This window comes from Euwallacea fornicatus, chromosome 18 (genome assembly GCF_040115645.1).
Source record: "Euwallacea fornicatus isolate EFF26 chromosome 18, ASM4011564v1, whole genome shotgun sequence".
In the NCBI taxonomy this organism is placed as follows: Eukaryota; Metazoa; Arthropoda; class Insecta; order Coleoptera; family Curculionidae; genus Euwallacea; species Euwallacea fornicatus.
Window position 1 is genome coordinate 2,410,817 of NC_089558.1, and position 22,710 is coordinate 2,433,526.

The following is a 22,710-nucleotide window of genomic DNA, read 5'->3' on the forward strand; positions in this document are numbered from 1 at the left end:
GTAAATACTCCCCGGAACTTGAATTATTCAGGGATGAAAAGTGCTGTTCTCCGTCGTAGTAGAAAAGTTTTGCTGTTGAAAAGCTAATATGCGGACTATTGTTTAGTTTACCAGGAAATTAAACTATAACGCACAGATAAAATTTTATTTGTTTTGCTTAAAAGCGACTAAGGAAAATATGTCAATAACCATAAAATTAACTTTCCAGATTGCCGACTTCCGAAAACTGAAAACCCAATCTGGATAGAAGGATGATTTACGTAAAATCGATTTTTGCATTAGAAACAGATGACCTGTTTTAAATTAGAGACTCGTCATCATTTTCGGACAGGTCGGAATTTGATTAAAAATTTAGAACTACAATAGGCTGAATCATGAACGCCGACTGAGATAAATTCTCCAGAGGAAATTATTCATGTTTATTTCTAAAGAACTTCGCTTGCGAGGTGTGAATATAAACTATTACCAATAAATCCGGAAACATTTTCTAGCTAAAGAAGCGCCATATACATTCTCAACTCATAATATCCCAATATTGCAATTCTAAAAAAGCACATGGGGTTTCATGGCTTAGGGAGACTCTTATTTGGAAGTCCATCTGAAGCTAAAAATTAGATTTATATGAAAATCTCAGTTCTCCGCGAAATGGGAGTGCAGGAATGCGTGCAACTTCACGCATTTATCTGCTTTGAACCAAAAACAAAATCTTTGTTGTATTAGGGAGTAAATCAAACTTTACACTATGGCGCACGTGCCTGACCCTGGGAGCAAAATAGATTTCCTAAACGAGATAAGATTCCACTTCTTCGTGGTAAGCTCTTGCTCTAAAGTGTAAATTCTACATTCCATGCAAGGCTTGCACTTCAGCATTGAAACCAATTTTGAGAGAACCTTTTTGAATATTCAGCAACTCTGAAACAGAACGCTTTTTCATTATTACTTTGTTGGTGTAGGATGAGGAACAGGATTATTGCCAAGGAGATGCACCCTTGTGAAGAACATGGCGATGCTTTCAAATGCAACAGTTTTAGTTATTTTCAGTGAGGAAATGACGTTTTTCTAGGAAATAACATAACTCTTTTAAGCTTAAAAGATACTAAAAATCCACGCTGGAAGTTCGAAGAAATTTAGGAAATTTGAACCTCAAAGGGACGAAACCGACAATTTTCCGGTCATTAAATGCTCATGTTTACACTCTTTTTTGAGACAAAACAGAAATTCAATCTTTTAATTTTAAGGAAGTTCTACAGACGACTTGCGGGTCTTTATTAAGGGACTAAAATTTAATGGAAATTTTAAAGAAATTTAGGAATGTTTAACCTCCGAAGGGACAAAGGGTGATAACAACGTCATTAAAGGCCCGTATTTGTGTCCTTTTCAGAGGCATAATAGAAGTTATATCCTTCAATTTTAAGGAAGTTCTACACATAATTTGTAGGTTATTATTGAGGGATTAAATTGATTTAAAATTTCAAAAAAAAAAAAGAATCCTTAAGCCCCGAAGGAACAAAACTGACACACTGAACAAAGTTATTAAACGTCCGTGTCTGTACCCTTTCCTGAAGCCCAATCCCTAAATTATTACTGAGGAAGCTCCGGGCATAATTGTAGACCATTATCGAGAGACTAAACTCTAACTGAAAATTCGAAGAAACTTAAACATTTTTATGTTCCATAAGGACAAAACTAGATGGCAATTTTCCGGCCATTAAGTCGAGATCTACCCTTATGAGAGCTCAGCTATTACAATGGCAACGCCTCTCCGGCAATATTCAACTAAATTTGGAAATTTGTAATCTTCAAATCCTATAATGAATTCTAACGAGAAAGTCAACATATTCGCTTAACGAACTTGTGGGCAGTGACTATATTCAAACCTTAAAATCAATATCCACAAGTTTCCAGAAATTTAATAACAGCCTGAAGACACTTTATCACGGATTTGACTCGTTATATTTGTTGACTTGACATATTATACACTTCACTAATCATGGGCAAAACAAGTCAATTTTGAAAAAAAAACAAATTCTGGATATAACCGGGAAATGATATGAAAATATTTGTTTGGGGACCATTGAAGTATACACTTACAATGTTGAATGAGTGCAACAAGTGAATATTGCGCAATATACCGTGTGTCTCAAATTGGTTCCACGTATATGGGGATCTCGGTTATCATAAGAGCTGCAGAGGCGGTTAAATGAGGAATGGTTTTGATTACATGGAGAGAATTTGATGAGAAATTCATGTCCAGGTTAAACGTTGCTTTGTGCTTTCCAGAAAAATTGGAACAGCGAAACATTGCGTTTTTACCTATGTCCTGTAAAGTAAAAGTGTGATGACCACCACAACTTTCACTTTCACCACAAACGAAGTGAAAAGTTTTCACCGATACCCACTTTCATTCACTAAATTACAGTAACATGACACTCAGTTTAACTCATTAAATGCTAACGTGACAACAAGCACTTTCACTCACTAAATTTCAGTTCGACAACCCGCAGTTTCATTCGCTAAACGTCAACTGCACTAGGGAGGTATCTCACGATTTTTTAAAATCCAAGAAGACCTCATTATTCCGATTATTAGTTCAATTCGAATTAGAAACGTCTCGTTTGTCCCCGTACCAACTCAACTACTTCAACTAACTCAACTAAATCATCCAAGCGTCCTTGGAAACATACAGGAGACTCTACAATCCGCCTTCGGCATAAGTCAACCTCATAGGTCGTACCATAAAGGTCGACCGATAAGCGACATGTAATCATACATGTACGAGTGTGAATTTGAACATTTCTACCTAATGAAAATTTGGCGAACGCCTTTTTCGAACCTCGCCCTAGTGCCGGAAAATTTAATGATACTGATAAGCCAATAATTGAGGTATCCAGATTAAAGAAAAAAAATGAGTTTAAGTAATAACAATTAAATTTCTACCATTATAACGAAATTTTTCTTAAGCATCGTGGAACCAATCAGGAACTTTAAATTTTCGAACGCAGTTGAGGACAAATTTGCATTGGCGGAATAGGCCTATGTCCGTCGTGTGAGGCGACTGTATTCAAAATCCTTTTGATACCGCTTTTGTAAAATCCATTTTTTTACATTAAATTACAAAACTTTTTATACCATATAGAGCAAGTACGCCAGTTTACAAATTAAGCCAAAAGTGAGTTTAACGTTAACATCCTATTAGAGCACTTTAGTTAGAGTGCAACGACGTATCAAAAATAATTCTATCGTTATTTGGTACTTTTGAAGTTCTTATGGACCTCACCTTAAATTTTTGCATATTTTTAATGATGTACTGATGGCACTTTTATCTCGTTCCTAAAGCGTAAAATGAAGTTTTTTGAGTTTTTGCCATAGCAAACTTTGGAAAGTTTCGTCGCCATCATGCAAAACAACAGACTAGAAAAGCTGATTTACAAGTAAAATTTCTATGCAAAATCGCCCTCTCCCTATGTGGATGGATTGTTGTAAATTGTAAATAAATAATTGGCTCTATGCGAATAATCCATAATCCAGCAAGTTCACTCTAAACTATATTTCATGTGGTTGATACAGCTAGGAAAACGGCTGGGCGTAAACTGAGGCTGCTGCAGTTGAGTTCCTATTTATTTAATTAATAGAGTTATTATTTAATGGAGTTTCACGATGTCCACTTCGTCTTCGTTTGAATAATTTGTTGCCGTTCTAACAGAAGGAGTTTGCACGGAAATTTCACTTGCAAATTAGCTTTCATATTTACTTAAAGCAGTATCTTTTGTTACGCGCAGTGACCAGGAAACTGTCCAAAACCCAATTGGACTTAGTCTCCTGAAAGCGTCCGTAAAAATTTACCGCTAAGAATTCGAAAATAAAGGACAATGGAATTATATTGGATGCGTCATGGTACACTCCAGTGATACAAAAAAGATTCCGTGCGCTTACTTATCATAGGAACACATAGCGGTTTAGAGGCAAGAAAAATAATTTTATTAACAACATATGGAACAATTTAACAAAAGGAACATTGCTTGGTCCATTGGCAATAATGTAGTGTCGGGATTCAATGGGATATCAAATTCTAATACTAAAGCGGATATGTGGTGGTGGTTATATCTACGAAAGGAATCACAGTGCAAGAAATAAAAGCTGTAAGTGTGCGTTTATTAACTAAAATAGAAGAACAATAGAAGGGCAAGAGGACCGAGGCCTGTCTCATCTCAGTTCGTGGTTTTGGGGACTGCTCGGGTCAGCCTCTTCCTTTTACCAACTAACTTGACTACTATCTGCGTTTCTGAGTTTCTCGCCCCCGCTTGGTCACACCTGTGCATGCCCAGAGGATCGTCACTCTAATTGTCTTATCATATTGTCTTTAAGGATGGGGACGCGGCATTGTGAAATGGGAAGAACAGATGCATAAATTTAAGAAAATGTCGATGGTCAACTAAGTTATGGCCTATTTTTGTGACCTCACGATAGTAGTCAAGAAATTCGCGAAAGAAAATGCAATTTTAGGTGAACTTTTTTTTTTATGTTTAAATTTTTGTTAAAGAAAGTCCCCGTACGATTTCACACAACTAAAATAATATTTACTAAATTGCTCGAGCACTCAACTTTTAATATTTTGTCAGGTTCGCTTTAGCTTTTAACACTGCTTGTAATGATCATCTATTCATAGAATTAACTAAATTTAATGTTTACATCAGGCGGCATTCTTCTAATAATGCTGATTTTAAGTCCTTTTTACTATTAATTGTATGTGATTTTATTTTCCGCCCTAAGTGTTCCCTCAGATGCTCGATCGGATTTGGATCCGGCGATTGGGGCGAGTGATTTAGAGTGCCTTAGCGTTATACAGGGTTCGCCATTACTCCGGCCTTGGTTTGTGGTGTCTTTATATAAATATCAAATATGAAATATTTAGTACAGTACTAATTTATATCGGAAAGTTGCACGATTTAATTATATTTTTGTTTATACGGAGTGTTCCGTTTCGCTGGGCAGCATAAAGTTATAATTTTTTAAATAGCAACCCATAATTTTTTTTATGCCGTTTGACGAAACCTTAATTTAGAAGGAGAATACATTAATCGTTTTTTAAATTGGTTGCGGCGTTGCCATATTAGAGAATTTTTTTTTTTAATACAGCATCAAAAAAAAATTATCACAAAACTTGTGTTTTTTGAAATTTGTTGTTGTAAAGTAGTAAATGAAAGTCAGAGGTACTTAAAAACTTTAAAACACTTTTTTAATGCACCATACTTTTTTTGCATAAGAGCGCTAATTTGCAAATTTTACAAATTGCTGAAACTCGTTTTTTTTTTAAATGGTACCCATGATTTTTTTCAAGTCTTTCTAATGTAGTTTTTAATTCTCTATTAATTTGCAATAACGTCTTTTCGTCTAACATTTACAGTTATGGAGATATTTACAAAATTTCAATCAAATTGCAACAGGCATTATTATAATCTAACAGATTTATTCTAGTAGGCTTTGCTTCTACTTAACAAAAGCATAAATTACTTATTTCATTTAGTTGTCATATTACCTGTCACTACCTTCTAATATGGCAACGCCGCAACCAATTTAAAAAATGTTTAAATGTATTTTCCTTCTAACTTAAGATTTCATCAAATGGCATTTAAAAAAATTATGGGTTGCTATTTAAAAAATTATAACTTTATGCTTCCCAGCGAAAACGGAACACTCTGTCTAAACAAAAATATTATTAAATCGTGCAGCTTTCCGATATAAATTAGTACTGTACTAAATATTTCATATTTGATATTTATACAAAGACACCAGGAACCAAGGCCGGAGTAATGGCGAACCCTGTATAATAGCCATTCTTTTGCTAGACGCGATGAATGTTTTGTATCATTGTTTTGCAAAAAACTAAAAGACCTCCCGAGGCCCAACCTTTCCGCTTTAACTTTGAGATTTGTTTTTAAAATATTCAAATTCACTTTGCTGTCCATTATTTCACCTACAAAACCCAGATTTCCCGCCCCCGCTGCCGACATACAACCCCAAACCCGAACGCTTCCGCCTCCGTGTTTGACCGTTGCAGACAAATTTTTAATTTGAAGCTCAGTATTGGGTTTTCTCCACACTTTGTCTGTACCATCCGACCCATGAATAATATAGTTATTCTCATCGCTGAAGATGAAGTTGTTCCAGAAGTCCTGGTCGTTATTTAAATGCTCTTTCGCATACTTAAACCGTTTTTCTTTATTCGCTTTCGAAATAAAGAGCTTTTGCGGGTAGATCCAGCCTTATACCCATAGCGTCTTAGCACACTTCGAACCGTTTCGTCACCGCAGCTTGGATTTAAGTCTTTTTCTTAATTTTTATCGATTTGCGTGTGGTTACTTTTGGATTTTTCTTAATCTGACGTACAATGTACCGTTCCTCTTGCGCTTTCCCAGTTTTCGGGCTTTCAGTTCTTACTCTTCTTTTTATCGTGCCCTGTTTTCCATAGCGCTCGGTTGTGTGTTGCACTATTGATCTGGGTCTCTTCATAATGTCTGCTACTTTAGCCATTGGATGGCCCTCACAACACAATTCAGTGATTAATTGCCTTAATCCGACATCAATTACACGATTTTTCGAACTCACGGTGTACTATTTAAAATTTTTCTAGTAACCGATGTAGGTTTTATTTCATTAGTCTAGTGTACAATTTAAAAATATGTTTATGAGGGTGGACGCGGCTTTTTTCTTCACTTTGATATCGAATCGAATATCAGCAGGAATCAGAGTTGGAATAGAATAGGAATTCCCCGCCTTCGGGAAAGTTTTAAGTGCTAAACTCTCTGGCGGCGCGCCATGGGCGTGCCCTCGACACCACCTGCGCTACCCGTCGCCTTGGGTAGTCGCGCTGAGGCTGATAAGAAGTCCTTCGTCGGCGGTAATTGCGTCTGCATCATGAGGGCCGACAAAGTAACTCGATGGGAATTCTCACGCACCAGCCAAAGTCTACCATGGGCGTGCCAAAGGGGTGCATCATCTCCTTAACAATAACTTAACCCTAACTATTGATCACTATCTACCACCTTTCCGATAGAGTCTCGACACAATCGAAATACACAATGCGATACAATTAAAAACCATGTACCATGTTGATTTGACTACTGGATCCTACACTGATATCATTACGAAGCTAGACTCATACATGTTTCTGTTTTTTATTGTCATTCCCTCACAGCAAAACAAGTTTATTGAATACATCTTCGAATCGTACGGAAACTTTTTTGAGCAAAAATATTATTTCTACCGGAAAGTTCTGTCCGTTTATGAAGAAGAAGAAAATTATAAAGTTTTTGATCCATTTAACAATATTTACTGTACGAAATAATTTCCATTATTGTTTATGACGTCTCGCCAGCGTGATGACAATTTGTAAATCCCATTTTTGGAGAACGCCTTGTCTTTGGAGACGAAAAACTCAAGAAGTGCTGTTTTGACATCTTCGTCATTTTTGAAAAAATTTTGCGAAGAGAGGAATAAGTGAAAATCAGAGGGTGCAAGGTCTGGGGAGTATGGTGGATGCGAGAGAATTTCCCAGCGTAGCTCTACGATTTTCTGGCGAGCCGCCAAAGTCGCGTGTGGTCTGGCACTGTCGTGGTGCAATATCATTTGCTTCCTGTTGAACATGACCGGCCTCTTTTCTAGGATTGCTTTCTTTAACTCATCCATTTGCCAACAGTGTTTCTCCGAATTGAGCTTTTCATTGGGTTTCAAAATTTCGTAATAGATTGGTCCTTGTATGTCCCACCATATACACAGCATTCTCTTTTTAAGGCTCAATCCAGGTTTAGGAGTGGAGGGGGTAAGTTGTCTGGGATTACAGTACGCTCTTTTCCTTACAATGTTTTCATACGTAATTCATCACCAGTTATCGTACGGTCCAAAAAAGGTTCACTTTTGTCCCGAGCTAGCAGAGATGTGCATATGACCATGCGGTCATGCAAAGTTTTTTCACTTAACTTATGAGGCACCCATCTGGAATACTTATAGACCAATCCTAGCTGTCGAATATGGTCCGAAATGGTTCGTTGAGCTGAGTTAAGTTTCTCCGCAATCTCCGACGATGTTAGAAAAGGATCTTGGCGTATCGTGGTCTTTACAATATCGTCATCAATCAGAGATGGCTGCCCGGAGCGTGCCTCATCACTAAGATCGAAATCACCAGCTTCAAATTTTTCGAACCATCTCCCACATGGTCTTTTTGAAACAGCATCTCCTCCAAAAACTTTAACTAAATTTCAACATGCTTCGGTAGCATTTCTACCCTGTTGGAATTCACGCAACATACAGTGACTTAAATGAACTTTATTAGTGTAGGATTAGGGATCCAGATCGAGATGCAATTTGAATAGCGCAAATCTGTATTATACAGATTATAAGTTAAGGGGTAGAAAGTATCCGAAGGCCATTCACGATAATGACACATTCATGGTCGTTGTTGACCATTACCCTGGGTTCCGACCAGATTTGAGCGTAACGGCCCGCCAGGGAGGACGGCTTACGGGCCCCTGTTTGAGCTTTAGACGGGGTACGCCCATGGTTTACAGCCATGGCAGGGTTGGAAGAATGAGAAGCTTCTTTTTCTTCTTCCTATTCATTACTGGCGACTTCGGGTGCTTCGACCCGTCACTCGAGACTAGGAAATCGCGCCCGCGTTTATTTCTTCTTGTAAACTCTAGTCTACCTAATTATTCAATATACGTATCGCTAAGTTAACGTGATCGTCACTGAAGAACCCCAACATTCCCCTAGACAACAATCAAAATCTTACATTAGTATCCATATTTTCACGACTGCTTCTAGCTTAATAATGACACGAGATATCTTTACTGTAGTTAATTTCGAAGGGAACATGTATGTACAGGGTCATTCAAATTCGACGCCCCACCCATTTTATACGAAAACAGTTGGGCTTAGCAAAATAATTTTTTCACCAGATTAAATAAAAGGACGTAAGCTACAATAAATGCTAAAAACGTTGAAATGTGGAAAGCGACGCTCGGCGTCGCGACGCCGACTTTATGTTTTTTTTCAGAAACATACCCTTTTTTTTTCAAAAATGTGAACATTGATACATTCTAAACAAGTTTTGTATAAAAAGTTTTTTGAAATTTCTAATCATTTAAAAGCTACAGGAGAAACAAATATTGACATATTAGGTAGTCTTATGTTAACACATTGCATGGGGATATACTTCGCTACTATACTTCTACAATGTAAACCGTTGCCTAGCAACACAAACGTGTACTTTTACGTGATCAGTTTGACTGAATGTTCGTTCTCATATTTGATAGTTAACAATAGAAAGATACTTTTTTAATTTAATATTAGAATAATGGTTAGTCATCAAGAAAAAGTCGATATGTTATTAATTTATGGCGAGACTCAACGTAATTCAAGAGCAGCAGTTAGACTATATCGAGAAAGGTATCCAGATCAAGTGATTCCTGATCATAAAATGTTTCCTCGTTTAGAAACAAATTTAAGAAACAATTCAAATGTATTTTCATGCAGGAAATCAATGCCAATAGCAAAATCTGTTTCTAATGATTTTGTCGTAGCTCAGATCTGCCAATTTTTTGAAGGCAATCCTAGAGCGTCAATTAATACTGCAAGTCGACAATTAAATTTAAGTTTCTCCTGTAGCTTTTAAATGATTAGAAATTTCAAAAAACTTTTTATACAAAACTTGTTTAGAATGTATCAATGTTCACATTTTTGAAAAAAAAAAGGGTATGTTTCTGAAAAAAAAACATAAAGTCGGCGTCGCGACGCCGAGCGTCGCTTTCCACATTTCAACGTTTTTAGCATTTATTGTAGCCTACGTTCTTTTATTTAATCTGGTGAAAAAATTATTTTGCTAAGCCCAACTGTTTTCGCATAAAATGGGTGGGGCGTCGAGTTTGAATAACCCTGTACATGCAGTTATAAAGAAACACGGCCATATATGGCTCAAAGGAGTATGCGCATACATGCTTAAAGTCGAAACGAAATTATCAGAATGAACTGTCCGGTAGACCTAATATATGAAATTTTAAGAAAAGTTTACGTAAAAATGGAATTTCTTTGACTCATTTATTGATTATCATTGTTAATGGCCTGAGAAATGTTTCTTGTTACAAATTGTTGCATATTTTGATGATAAATTGTTTACGTTGCCTCTAAAGCTCCGTAAGTTTCTGTGAGAACGAACTGTACGGAGACTTTTTTATACCACTTGAGTAGAAAAGAATTTCATTTCTGCCCAGTTTTTTCTGGAAAACGATACAACGCAAAGGAATTTTTTACATCGCGGTTCCCATTATGATTGAATTCTCTAAACTTTCTCCATTTAACATCTTTTTGCACGTTTTTCGGACCTCCGTATTTTTTACGTTATTCTTAATCATCGCTTTTTATGAAGATACGCGACTAACTTCTTTCGCCACCTAAGCACGTCTTTCCGCCTGTTTAAATCCACCGTAAAGTGTAATTTCAGGCCGAATCGCGACAAAAGCAATATCTCAATTAATCCGCATTAATTTAAATTTATTCCGAAACAAAATTTTCCTTTTCGAAAACCATTCAGAATTATTTTTGTTTCACTCTTCCACCTGCAGGCGATTTCCACTTAAATTCATTTATATTTCACAATATGAGTTGAAGCCCCCCGAGAGTTTTAACCGGCACTTGAAATCGGTTTTTAAAGAAAACGTACACGCACTTAGGCGTTTTATTCTGTTAGTTTGAAGCACGACTCTTTTGGTTTTGTGAACGTTATGGTCTTTGGGGCGTTTGCGCGTAAATATGCCCAAATAACACGACCCAAAAAGACGAAAAATTTGCTGAAAAGGGCCTCTATCGCGGGCCCGTCATCTGATAGGTTTGAGCTTCGACGAATTAATAATAGAGTTTTCCGCCGCGGATTATGTTAAAACAAAGTGAGAAAATGCCTTTGCCAAAGCAAATAGGAAAAAAAGCGATATTTTCCACTGTATCCTTCGAGATAAGAAAGAATAATGCGGATAGGAGCTAAAAGGTCCTGAAAGGGCGAAAGAAAGTACATATACATATTACGTGTCTTCGAAAGCAAGGTTGGCCATCTAATAAAATCAACGTTAATCTTATAAAGTGGGGCCGCTGGATAATCCTTTGCACTGGCTGTTTGCCTTATCTTCTGACAAGATGGATGGACACAGATATTCAGAAAATATCCTCAAAATGAAGATCACTGAAGAAAACCTATTAACTTCCGGCAAATACGTCATGTTTCACGGAATAGATAGAGGAGGATTAGTCACGTGAATTCTTCCTGCGGTGTTTGCGTGAATTTCCCAACAATCAGATTCAATTCTTTAAGTACATTCCGACGATTTCCATCCGTCGCGACAAATGGATACATACGAAATTTGTTTTGCTCATATACGCAATAGCACCATTTGAGTTGGTTGAACCTCGTGTGAGTTCGACGTAGAGCTACAGTTAGTCTCATGAGTATTCGTACTCTATTGCTTCTCTATTTTAAATTACTGTTATTAATTTACAATGAACGATTTGAAAGTGGTACCATCACAAACCCACTTTCCAATTAAAGGGCTTTTAAACTCATATGTACTTTCTTGCAAATTCAAATGTTTATATGGCGAAAACGTAATTTTAAGGAAATAAGAATAAAACGAGGCTCACAAGAGTATTCGTACTGCAACCGTCTGTTATGGGTTAAATCAAGATGATAAGAAATTTAGCCTGTCTTAACTTCTTTGCGGCATAACACGAACGATTACCAATATAGACATATCGATTTGTTAGTCTTTAGGAGATACTATTAGGGGTACAAATAAGTTTCCGCCGTTTTCTATAAAAAAATTGGAATTAATTGTGAAAGAACGGGATATTACGTTTTATTCAAAGTATTGCCCATCAACGGCCACTACTTTTTCCCATCTTTCTGGCAGCATTCGGATACCACGGCGAAAAAACTCTTCATCTTTTGAAGCTATCCATGAATCGACCCAATTTTTGGTATCTTCATATGATGTAAAGCGCTGCTCAGACAGACCGTGTGCCATTGATCGAAACAAGTGGTAGTCGGATGGGGCAAGGTCTGGTGAATATGGCGGGAGGGGTAGGACTTCCCAATTAAGTGTTTCCAAATAGGTTTTAACCGGTGCCGCAACATGCGGATGAGCATTATCATGTAGGAGAATAATCTTGTCATGTCTAGAGTAGTAATGAGCGCGTTTTTCCTTGAGTGCTCGGCTCAATCTCATTAATTGTGTTCGGTAGAGAGTTCCAGTAATAGTTTCGTTCGATTTGAGCAACTCATAATATACAACACCAAGTTGATCCCACCAAATACACAACATAAGTTTTTTTCCATGAATATTTGATTTGGCTACTGATGTTGAAACATGGCCAGGTGGACCCCATGATTTCTTCTTCTTTGGGTTATCATAATGGATCCATTTTTCATCCCCAGTGACTACACGATGCAAAAAACCCTTTGTTTTATGCCTGGCAAGCAGCATTTCACTCATGCAAAATCGGCGTTCGACGTCTCTGGGTTTCAGTTCATAAGGAACCCAATTCCCTTGTTTTTGAATCATTCCCAACATTTTTAAACGATGTGAAATTGCTTGTTGCGTCACTTCTAATGTAAGTGCAAGTTCTTTTTGTGTTTGAGACGAATCTTCCTCCAATAACACTTCCAATTCCGTATCTTCGTACGTTTTCGGCCTTCCACTGCGTCCTTTGTCTTCCACGTTAAACTCACCGTTTTTAAACTTGTGAAACCACTCACGACAACTTCTCTCACTCAAAGCAGCCTCACCATATGCTTCTACAAGCAATCGATGCGCCTCAGCTGCAGATTTCTTCAAATTAAAGAAGTAAATCAAAAGTTCCCGCAAATGACGCTTATTCGGCACAAAACTTGACATTTTTGCAAGAAAAAAAAATGTGATGCTGATACGAAACCACTAATACTTCTAGGTTATGTTGTTACTAGTTGATCAAACTTGCGATAGTAAGATTTACATCTAGCAATTTCAGCATAACCTTCTGGTGGGACCATGCTTTGTTAAACGGCGGAAACTTATTTGTACCCCTAATAGTAAAAATGGGGAGAAGAAGTAGTGAAGTTTCATTAAGTGATAGGAAGTTAATTCTTAAATGGCACACTGAAAGTAAAAGTTGTTTAGAAATTGCAAATTTAGTGGGCAGAAGTAAATTTACGGTACAATATGTAGCATCGGATGTTTTTGATGCTACTTAAGATATATGATGTTGGTTATATCTCTGTAATGAAATCACAGGTCAGAGAGAAGGTATACAAGTTTACGTTTATTAATACGGAATATACAGACTAATGAATGTAATGAGCGCGGACACGACGACTGCGTTACAATGACCGACCGTATCCCAAAAACAAGGGCAAGAAAAAGAGAGCCCTCCATGCCTTGTCCATCCTTAAGTACCAACACCCATGGTGATAAACCACGGGCGTACCTTGACCAAGGTGCCATCTGCACCGTTTGCCGCATCAAACCGTGGCGTCTTAACCGGGAATTGGAACTGCAGCTGTGAGACCGACAAGGTCCATTGCGGGCAATTCCAGCACCGACAAAGCTCACTACATGCAGCTCCAATGCCGACCAGGTTTATTGCGGAGATTTCCAACATCGACAAGGCATGGCATGGGAAATTCTCATGCTCTGGCCAATGCCTACCAGTGCCGTGCCTCAAGGGGTATTTCTAACTTAAAAGTAATTCCTACTGTCTAATCCTTATCGAACTTACACTTAACGCATATTTACAAAATGACTAGACACGAAACTAAAGCGCAGGGTCAGTTACGTAACCCTACAAATATGTTATAAAAAACATTAAGTCAAGTGGAGATATTTGCAATAAACAACGTAAAGGAGGCCCGAAGAAACTTACTCCTTACGAGGAAAAAGCAGTTATTAAGGAAATAAAGAAGAATCCACAAATTAGTGGACCCAAGTTCGCAGCATTCGTCTTAAAATATTTCAAAAAACAAGTATCAGCAGAAACGTGTAGAAGAATTTTGAGAAGGAACGACTACAAGGGAGAGTTGCCAGAAAGAAGCCATTTATTAATAAAAGGAATCGAATGAAACGTTTAGAATTTGCAAAAAAATATGTCGACAAAGATATTAATTTTTGGGAACAAGTAATTTTCACTGACGAAAGTAAATTCAATTGTTCAATTCAGATGGACGAACAATGGTGTGGAGAAAATCAAATTCAGAGTACGAATTAAAAAATTTTAAAGGAACCGTAAAGCATAGAGGTGGTTCCGTCATGGTGTGGGGTTGTATGTCCGCAAATGGTGTTGGTGATTTGGTTTTTATTGAAGGAATCATGGACAAAACATATTACCTAAATATTTTACGGAATCGCTTGGCTTCAAGTGCTACAAAATTAGAGTTACAACATAATTATTATTTCCAGCAAGATAATGATCCAAAACACACGGCTCATATTGTGAAAGAATGGATCTTATATAATACGCCACATACCTTGGCAACACCACCCCAAAGTCCCGATATCAATCCTATAGAACATTTATGGTCAGAAATGAAAAGAAGATTAAAAAACTACGAAATTGATAGCAAAAAAACGTTAAAAGTAAAACTTTTGGATATTTGGAATAAAATTGAACCAACATATACGAAAAAATTAGTTAGCAGTATGCCTAATCGGCTTAAAAGTATTATAAAGTCCCGGGGAGGGCCAACAAAATGTTAAATAATAGAAAATAAACTGATCTTTTAGTATAGTTTTAGTAGGTACGAATCTTGAAAAATCTTGTGGGTGTGATTTTGTTACTTATTATACTTAAAATTATATTTTATTAATAATACTGTTTATCTTCAATAAAGTTTATAGGAATTGGGCTTTTCACACGCCCATAAAACATTTCTACTAAAAAAAATTGTTGAAAATTACTTATAAAAAAGTATTTTTATTTTTAAATCTGGAATCAATAGGGTACGAATACTCATGAGACTCACTGTATATGGGTGAAAGAGAATGCTGAGGGAAGAAGAGGTGAAGTGCCAAAACACGAACTGACACCAAAGTAAAATTGAGTTCGAAAGAGAAAATAAATTCCTTCAGTTTGCCTAGACTTGATCATTAAAATTTCAGTCCAACCTCGCGGTATAATTTTTATCAAGAGATTCTATAGACGGAGGGATCTCAATTTTATTAAATTAGGTATGGCCATAAGCATGAAGGTGAAGCCTTTCTGCAAACAAATCGGGGGTGTTTTAAAACTCTTAAATCCGCATCGTTGTTAATCGTCTTAGGTGATTTATAGTGTTAAATTTGCCTCGTGGTTCCTATTACTCGAAAAGATATTTCACATTCTTTTGGCATTTCATCAATCATTTCACTGTGCTGAAAACGGCGCCATATTTCACTATGATATTATAGTTACCGTCATATTTTTCAATATCCGATAAAGCTTTAGTGTACATAAAAATTGCTGACTACAGATGCGTGTTTCATAAACTGCTTATGTAGCATTAATGACTGAAAAATATTATACTAGATTTACATGCAATGACCGGTGAAATTTGAATAATGTACATGGGCACCGAAAGGGGACAACCCCTTAATTTCGAGAAGCGGCAACACCAATAAGCCGCTTTTACCAGGTCTGTAAATATGAAACCGGAACTTGCCTCCAAATATCCCTAGTGGTCAATATACGTAATATTATCGTGTTATTAGGGCCCTATATCTCTTATTTACATCTGAGAATGATTTTCAAATCATAACAATACAGGTTCAATACTGCAGTGCAGTTTGCAATAGCTTTGAGCATGTCGAATTTTGTGCCTACAGATTACGATTTGCCGTCAGCATTGATTTTCTGTTACCACTTGAAAAAAACGGCTGCAGATTCACATCGCATGCTTGTTGAAGCTTCCGGTGAGCATGCCCTTGGAAAATCACAGTGCTATGAGCGGTTTAAAAAATTCAAAAGTGGCAATTTTGACGTCAACAACGAAGAGCGTGGAAAACCACCGAAAAAGTTTGAAGACGGCGAGTTGCGAGCTTTGCTAGATGAGGACGATACTCAAACGCAACAACAATTAGCGAACCAATTAAATGTGGCACGAGAAGCCATTTCCATTCGTTTGAAAGCTATGGGAAAAATTCAGAAGATAGGAAAATGGGTTCCACATGAACTCAATGAAAGACAGCAAGAAAATCGAAAAACCACTTGCCGATTGTTGCTTACCAGGTATAACAGAAAGTCATTTCCTCATCGAATTGTGACTGGTGACGAAAAATGGATCTATTAGGTCGTGTAGTATGAAATGAGTAGAATTGAATTGAAACTTTAGTCATTTATTTTCATATGAAATGTTTTTATTGTCAATCGAAATGTGCACCACCATTATCAATACACTTCTGCCATTTAACGGGAAGTTCATTGATTCCCCTGCTGTAAAAGCCTGCAGGCCGGGAGTCGATAAACTCGTGGAAGGCAGCTTTGACAGCCTCGTCGGAGTTGAATGTTTTCCCTACCAAGAAGTTATCAAAATTTTGAAAGAAATGGTAATCAGTTGGTGCTAAGTCGGGTGAATACGGTGGATGACGAAGAGTTTCCAATTCCAACTCCTGTAGCTTGGCCGAGGTGACTTGTGCGGTGTGTGGCCGAGCGTTGTCGCGCAACAATAGCGGTGCGCTTCGATTGACTAATCTTGGCAGCTCAACCGTCAGTTGTCTCATCATTTCGGTCAGTTGTCGGTAGTAGACATCAGCCGTAATCGATTCACCAGGTTTCATGAAGCTGTGATGGATGACACCTGCGTTGGACCACCAAACGGACACTATAAGCTTCTTTTGATAAAGATTTTTTTTCGCACAATGTTTTGGTGGTTCGTTTCGATCCAACCACTGCGATGAACGTCTGGTATTGTCATATAGGATTCATTTCTCATCACAAGTAACAATCCGATTCAAAAATAGATCGTCATTATACCGGCACAACAAAGAAACACAAGCTTCGAGACGTCGTTCTTCCTGTATGTCGCTCAACTCATGCGGTACCCACTTGTCCAGCTTCTTCACCTTACCAATTTCAGCCAAATGAGTCAATATTGTTTTTTTGGTTACACTGAATATTAACGAAAATTCGAACGCACTTTGACGTGGATTCGCTTCCATCACGGCTTTCAGATGATCGTTATCCACTTGAGTTTCAGGTCGTCCACGTGGTTCATTTGTTAGGTCAAAATTGCCAGAACGAAATTTCATGAACCAACGAGATACTGTTTGCTGTGAAGTGACTTCAGTACCAAACACATCATTAATATTGCGAGCCGTCTGAGCTGTTGTGGTTCCACGGCGGAACTCATATTTCATTAACGCACGAATTTCACTATTTTGCATGGCTGCACAAAAATTTTTGTAAAAATAAAAGTTTTCAATAATTTTTAACACTTTAAACTCTGATCGAAGGAGGAAGAATGTGCTTTTTCCACATAAAAAAGTCAAGTCCCAATATAGATTTAGAGTGAAGTTATTCGCAGTTGAATGTGGCATTTCGAGAATCTACTCATTTCATACTACACGACCTAATATTTTGAGAATCCCAAACGTAAAAAATCATGGGTAACTCCAGGCGAACCATCAGCATTGTCAGCAAGACCAAATCAACATGGACGGAAAACAATGCTCAGTGTTTGGTGGGATCAAAAAGGCGTAATTCATTATGAGCTGCTAAAACCTGGAGAAACAGTTAATACTGAACGTTACCGACAACAAGTGATGGACTTGCATCGAGCTTTGCTTGAAAGACGACCAGAATATCAAGAACGGCAACACAAGGTGATATTGCTTCATGATAATGCACCATCGCACACTGCAAAACTGGTGAAGAAAACGATTGGGAAGTACTATCGCATGCGGCTTATTCACCCGACTTAGCACCATCCGATTATCATTTGTTTGCGTCGATGGGACACGCTCTTGCAGAACAGCACTTCACCTCTTACGAAACAGTTCAAAAATGGCTCGATGAACGGTTTGCCTCAAAAGAACAACAGTTCTTTTGGCGTGGCGTCCACAAATCGCCAGAGAGATGGGAAAAGTGTATACGTAACGATGGGAAATATTTCGAAAAAAATGTTTTTTTAATAATTATTGCGCAGCTAAGTTATACTTTTTATTGAAAGATTCCGGTTTCATATTTCCAGACCTGGTAAAGCAAACTCAGTCCTTCGAAGTCAAAGCATCTGACTGCTAAACTTTAGACTCTACGTGTTGGCTAAAGAGAGCAAATGAGATTCTCTGATTTTATAGAGTGTGTATACTGGAATTTTGAGGGAAGGAAACTCGTTCCAGCCATGCAAAACGGCCTTGGGGCGACGATGAACCGAAACAAGGTGTTGCCTTGGGCGAAACACTCAACACTGTTCAAATTTGAGAGAATATTGAAACTGATCCCATACGTAAACAAGATGAGTATGTGCAACCCCAAATAGAAGTCGGCAGGAAAATCCAGTGCAACGTATTGATGGCCATTTTCGCTAAAAGAACATCCGAAATGTTCCGGGCAAATGGTACGCAGGGTGAGGAAAACTTTCCAGGATTAAAAATTTTTAATTATTGCTGAGAAAATGTTGCCAACGTGATTCTGAAGGAGCAGCAGAATTCACAATTTGCGGTTACACTTCAAAGACACCGAACAGCCACTTGGGCGTGAAGTTTTCTCTTAATGCAACGGAATTTGGAAGATTTAATTAATTTTGTACGCTTCCAGGGTTTTGTGAAAACTTGTCTCTCCCGAAATCTCTACATCAGCAGGCGGCTTTATGCGTTTTATTTTCGACTAAAATACGTTTTAAACCCAACTTTTAACCAATAATAATAAAACCCGATACAGTTTTAGATTTCTCATCAACGGAACATTTGTCTTCAAATTCAGCGAGGGCATATAAAAATAGATTAATTCAATTCGCATAAAAGAATATGTGTGATTCCAGAGCACATAAATTGGAAAGCCGACTTCCTATGCGCAGCGTCCAAATGAACAATATATGATATGGAGAACAGAATCTTATTTACGGATTTGGAATGAGTATCAATATAACAACTATCTACGCGAATCAGTTTGATTTATTCGATCGTGAGGTTGGCAGTGCTGGAAATAGTGCTCTTAAACTAATACATAAAAATTTATTGTTGTGTCGAATCAAATTTACGGTTTTAACTCAGTGTCAGGAGTAAGAGAGGGAAAGTCCTGGTAGGCCCTTTTCGCTCCCCAATCAATCCCTTTCAACTTCATATTTGCCCTCTTTCCCTCTGCAAACTCCTCCCTCCGGTTCTGCTCTCTTTATGAAGGAGAATATCTCCCATCGTCCCATTCAAAAGAAGTTCCTATCGAAGGAAAAGGGCGGTTCCGAGAAGCCTCTATCTGAGACGTACCCACACAACAAAATTAAATTTGAATTAAGTGTTAAATATTTAGCATTCCGAGACTCATACATCCGCGAAATGATACATTTCTTCGAATCGAGAAACTCAATTTCCTCGTTAAAGTTCGGCACCAAAGTTGTTAACTTGAAGGTGCCGAATTCTCACGTTAAACAGATTTAATTTAGATTAATACGAGTCGTTCCAAACTCCTCGAGTCGGGTTTTAAGAAACCCTTGGACGTGACAGCACTGGTCATCTCAGGTATTATAACGAAAGAGGTGAATTTGAATTGCGCACGTTAGTCCAAATTGACCCATGGCTCACTAACGTGTCATATGTGTTCCCGGTGTCTGCCCGTGCTGGATGTGTTAATTAAACACTTCCCCGCTCAAGCATTTTTCGGTAGAATTGTTGAATGGGTGATACAAGAAATAGCTTCAACTCGATTCTCAACGAAAGGGCCTGAAATTGCCCTTGAGGCCCAAGAGTCAGGCTACGCCTCAATATCTGTTGGTCTGATAGGTCAGTGACGAAAGCAATGGTTTATAGATGAGTTGCAATAAGTGGTTTAAGAACCGCGTTATTAATATGTCGTCACGTTATTGGTATGTTTAAGTGCCGATTAATTTTCACATTTAAAATAGCGCTCGGTATCGGTTAAGTATCTACTTTCCATTGCAACTGGCTTGATGTTAAAGCTAACAGAACGTTAGTAATTTGATCCCATTCCCCATTTCCAATTTTATCAGACAAATAAATGTATTTCTATTTAATTTAAGGAGGATTGTAGTCCAATACCCTAATCTGATTTGCTATTTGAGAGATAAATGGATTGATGTGCGGTATTGTTTTCTTGCACTATTGTAAATCGATAGACGTGCTCGAGGGTCCGTTGCGATAAGATATACGTCAAAACAGTTTATTGTAAGTCGATTATAAACAATTAACGATAGCGAAACCGACACCGATCTAGCAACATTTCGGATGATTGTTTAATTAGATGCGACCAGTGCGTAGCAAACGTTTATTGTTTTTTATCGTTAATTGCTAATTTTCGTGTAAGCCATGGCATCTCAACCTTCACTGATCTTATAAGCGAACCTCTCCTATAGCATTAAGATAATTTAAACCATAAGTAAACAAACTGTATCATCACGCAATTCTTACGTTTGGGGGCCTTCAAAGTCTACTTACATATCGAAAGTTTGGAAACACTGAACGCTCCGACACATCCGGAGAAGATTCTTCGCTCTCAACACCACGCAGCCGTCCAACTGCGTTCGCATTTGCTCATTTCGTCTCAAGTTTTCAATTAAAAAAATTAATCACTTAACAAAAACGTTTACAATTCCATTCATAAACTTAAATTCGCGTGTTTGGCGTCAGTTTCTGAGTGTAAAAGCACCACACTTCCCGCGTTTGTCGTTGAAATTGCGCGATTGAATCTGGAACAGCGACCGCATGTTTCGCAACATTTTCCCTAAAGTTTTACGCATGGCCGTTATGGATAATATTCCAGCAGGTTGGAGAGAAAAAAAAATCCAATTTACTGTTTGGTCTGCTCCAGGTCCAGTCATTTAGGTGATGACTGAGAACAAATAATATCTATAGCTGGGGGTTGCCTGGAGGTAATTTATCAGGGCGAGTTGGGGATTTAAAGTGACAGTTTTGTATATTGTTGTCATGAGTCGTAGGAGCTCAAAATGCGCAACAAAAGCACCAAATGAGGTTCGGCGAGTGATAATGCACCGAACATTTGGACTTATGATAATGGTCTATGGAAATTTGCCTTACCTCGTCGTGGCGACAAGGCCAAAAAACCGCCTACACTTTCTCTTCAGCACACTTACCATGAATACATGAGTGCCTGCGCATATATCGTGCGGCCCTGTCACATAACAATTACTTCGTGTATGAAGACTTTTCAAAGTTATTCGAATTCGCTGCTCGCCCGGGGGGATCTGGAAAACTGTAAGAGACAAAAAGTTGCTTGCGCAGTTTTATGCCGTGTAAAATTGCACTTTAAAATTTAGGAAATTTCTATTGTTTCCGGAGGTAATCGAGAAAACCGATGTTTGCTTGCATTGTCCTCTTGTTATTCGAACAAATGGTTGAAAATAATTGTCACTTTTCCATTGGCACTTTTCGTCCTTTACCAGATATGGTTATCGGATTTATGATGCGACGTTTCGGGTTTTCGGAGCCACCATCAATTTATTATCATTTTTTTTTAATATGAACCGATTTCTTTGTCGCATTGTTAAAAAATCCTTGATTTTCTGAATAAAACGCAGTGTCACGCATTGTGTTAACCCTTTCACTGCGCGAACCGGATATCTATGTAAAATAATTTCTTTGCTCGTATTACGAGTAGCGAATAAATACGCACTACCGTTTTAGGCATTAACAACGACACGTGGTCAAATAACGATTTTTTTATATGTTTCCTGCGTTGCCTATATATTGTAATGAATTTCATTTTCCGGCCATTACAAAATGTTTAGAAATCCCTAGCGCTTTCCTGCGAAAACCCTACGGGTCCGTACCTTTTGACCACGTGCAAATTTGCATTTTTAATTCCTTTTAATACTGCATTTTGAAACATATATTTTTTAAACAACTTTGTCGATTTTAGAAAATAACGCGTTTTAAGTGCGCTTTAATGTGACGTACCATTTAAGAATCCGAAGTTGGAGTGGCTGGGAGCGAAGAGCTGTGCATAGTATCAACACTGCTGCTGCCAGTAATATTCCCCATTACAACTTCCGAGTTCCCCACAGATCGTATTTCAATATCTTTTTTCATTCTGAACCTACTGAGATGGTAAATCTTCAAACGAACCCACTGTATACGGCGCATTTAAATCTGTAAATATCCATAAAAAGAGCAGTGGTAACTCCGATGTATTAAGCAGCGCTCCCTCTATATTATTTCATTTTTGAACTCCCTATTTCCTTTTGATCAACTGCGTTCAATAATTCCTATTCCTTAAGCAATTTTCAGAACATTAATTAGCGTTTCTATTTTTTTATTCAAAATTAGGCCCTGATAAAGTCTGTAACAACGCGGTTCAATTAACAAGAACAAATTTTTTGGTAATTATGCCGAAAAGATGCAAGACTTTGCCCCATATGGCAAAAGTGGATCTACCTTGTCTGTGGTGACTCGAAATTAATGTCTTTACAATGTGACTTTAAACCTGTCTTAAAGCACGTTTGTATAAATGGGACACTGTGTATAGCAGGAAAACCGC

The 22,710-nt window shown here is 37.8% G+C and overlaps 1 protein-coding gene across 2 annotated transcripts in view; it reads right to left on the reverse strand.

Annotated features, from left to right (window-relative positions):
- LOC136344819 (G-protein coupled receptor dmsr-1-like) overlaps window positions 1-20,883 on the reverse strand; it is a 71,729-nt gene extending 50,846 nt beyond the window's left edge. For both annotated transcript variants that reach the window (XM_066292625.1, XM_066292627.1), the window contains exon 1: window positions 20,652-20,883. The gene's annotated coding sequence lies outside the window, so the exon portion shown is untranslated. The remainder of the gene's footprint in view (window positions 1-20,651) is intronic.
- Between the last annotated feature and the right edge of the window lie 1,827 nt (window positions 20,884-22,710).